We start from the raw sequence: 2,500 nt of genomic DNA, 5'->3' as shown, positions 1-2,500 counted from the left end.
GGAAATGGCTATTTAATTATGATTATCACTACAATGGTCGAGTTTGGGTTGGTTGGGACCCCAATATTTGGACAGTGAATTTGCATTCTAGTAATGCTCAATGTATTTCTTGTCTAGCCACCTTTATTGACAAGAAACTTACCTTTCTGGTTTCCTTTGTGTATGCGTTTAATGATGCAAGTGATAGAGTCGCTCTATGGGACTATTGCAATAACCTCCAAGATGTTTCCCTTCCGTGGTGTTTGATGGGGGATTTCAATTGTGTTCTTGGATTGAATGAAATATCAGGAGGCAGGGAACACTGGACTCCAGACATGCAGGTTTTTAAAGACTGCCTTATCAACAATGGTTTAGGCCCAATTCGCACGGTTGGAGATGTTTTCACTTGGTCTAACAGGAGAGATCAGAATCTGGTTTTGAAAAGGCTGGACAGGATGGTAGGAAATGCTGCATGGTTCAATCTTTTTTCTGAAGGGAGTGTTTTTGTGAAGCCTAAGGGTCTTATGGACCATAATCCGCTGCTGTATGAAGAACCTATGCAATTAACCAGATTTGGTAAACCCTTCCAGTTTTTTAATTTTATGATCGACATTCCTGGCTTTTCTGATTTGGTATCCCACTCTTGGTCTCAAGATTTTCCGGGTAACCCAATGCAGCAATTTAACTCCAAACTTAAGAATGTGAAGAATGCTCTTCGTGACTTTAACAAGGAACATGGGAACCTTCATTCCTTGGTGCATGACATTCGTCATCAGCTTCATGACACCCAAGAGTTATTGGTCACAAGCAGAAATCCAGCTCTCGAAAAACAAGAACAAGAACTCATTGACAAACTTAATTTAGCTCTTCTCAGGGAAGAGCATTTTTTGTTACAAAAATCTCGGGTTAAGTGGATGCATATAGGGGATGGCAATAATTCTTTTTTTCACCAGCAATGCAAGGTTAATTGGAACACTAACAAGGTTCTTAGCTTGCATGATGAGGAGGGGAACATGGTTCATGGCCAAGTGGAATGTGCTAAGGTGGCAGTTTCATATTTTCAAAGTCTGATGAGTAATGCTTCGGGTTTTAATAATTTGGATCTCAGTTCGGTGGATTGTAAGAGAATCAATGAGGAACAAGCCAGGGACTTGGTAGCCCCCATCACCAATTCTATTATCTACCTGACTTTGAAGTCAATGAAGCAGAATAAAGCTCCAGGGCCTGATGGAGTTAATGTAGAATTCTTTTTGGCAACCTGGGATATCACTGGGACTCATTTCTGTGAAGCGGTGAAATATTTCTTTGCAACAGGTGTGATGCCACTTGGAACTAATGCCACCTTTATCTCTTTGATTCCTAAGGTTCTTACCCCTTCTCGAATGCAAGAATTTAGACCAATTTCCTTGTGTACTGTAATGTACAAATGCATATCGAAAATCATTGCCTCTCGGTTAAAAAGGGTACTGCCAGGAATTATTAACGATGCTCAATCAGCCTTCATTCCTGGCCGTTCTATCTCTGATAACATCCTCTTGGCTCAAGAGTTGTTTCGTGGCTACGATCGTGAGACTGGGGCCTCGAGGTGTGCACTCAAAATTGATCTTCACAAAGCATTTGATACTATAAACTGGGATTTTATTGTTGCAGTTTTACACAAAATTAACTTGCCTGTGGAAATGATTTCTTGGATTCGAGGTTGCATCTGCTCTCCTAGATACTCGGTCAAATTGAATGGAATTATTCATGGGTTCTTTAAAGGCACGGTGGGTATTCGACAAGGGGATCCCTTGTCTCCTTATTTGTTCTCCTTGAGCATGAATATCCTCTCATGTTTATTAGCTAAGACTCCTGTTGGGTATAAGCATCACTGGAAATGCAAAGATTTGAACATTTCCCATTTGTTCTTTGCTGATGATGTTCTGTTGTTTGCTAGAGGATGTAAGGAATCAGTCTCCCACATCATGGATAATCTTGCTGTTTTCTCTGCTTGGAGTGGGTTAAAACCTAGTGTGCATAAGAGTTCTAGCTTTCTCTGTAATTGTGATGCGGATTTTACGGCATGGTTTGATTCTACTTACTCAATTCCTAGAGGGTCCTTACCGGTCAAATTCCTCGGTGTCCCGTTGATCGCATCTCAACTCTGCATCAATGATTGTGTGCCGTTGGTTAATAGAATGACTGAAAGACTGAATTCTTGGGCTAACCTTCTTCTTTCCTTTGCTGGGAGAGTGATGTTGATCAAGTCTGTCCTTTATGCTATCCAGGGATTCTGGTGCAGCCATTTTATTTTACCTTCTGCTGTGCATCGCAATATTCAATCCTTGCTTACCAGATTCCTTTGGAAGGGTAACATTAATCAGAAAGGAGGTGCTAAGGTTGCATGGGATGATATCTGCTTACCAAAGGAAGAGGGAGGACTGGGTTTAAAAAATATGGTTCATTGGAACAAAGCTCGTATGATTCACCACCTTTTGAAGGTAATTACAAAATCTCCTACTCTGTGGCCAACCTGGGTTAA

This window comes from Apium graveolens, unplaced genomic scaffold (genome assembly GCF_009905375.1).
Source record: "Apium graveolens cultivar Ventura unplaced genomic scaffold, ASM990537v1 ctg7750, whole genome shotgun sequence".
NCBI lineage: Eukaryota > Viridiplantae > Streptophyta > Magnoliopsida > Apiales > Apiaceae > Apium > Apium graveolens.
The sequence above is the reverse complement of the archived record's forward strand: the minus strand, read 5'-3'. Positions refer to the sequence as shown.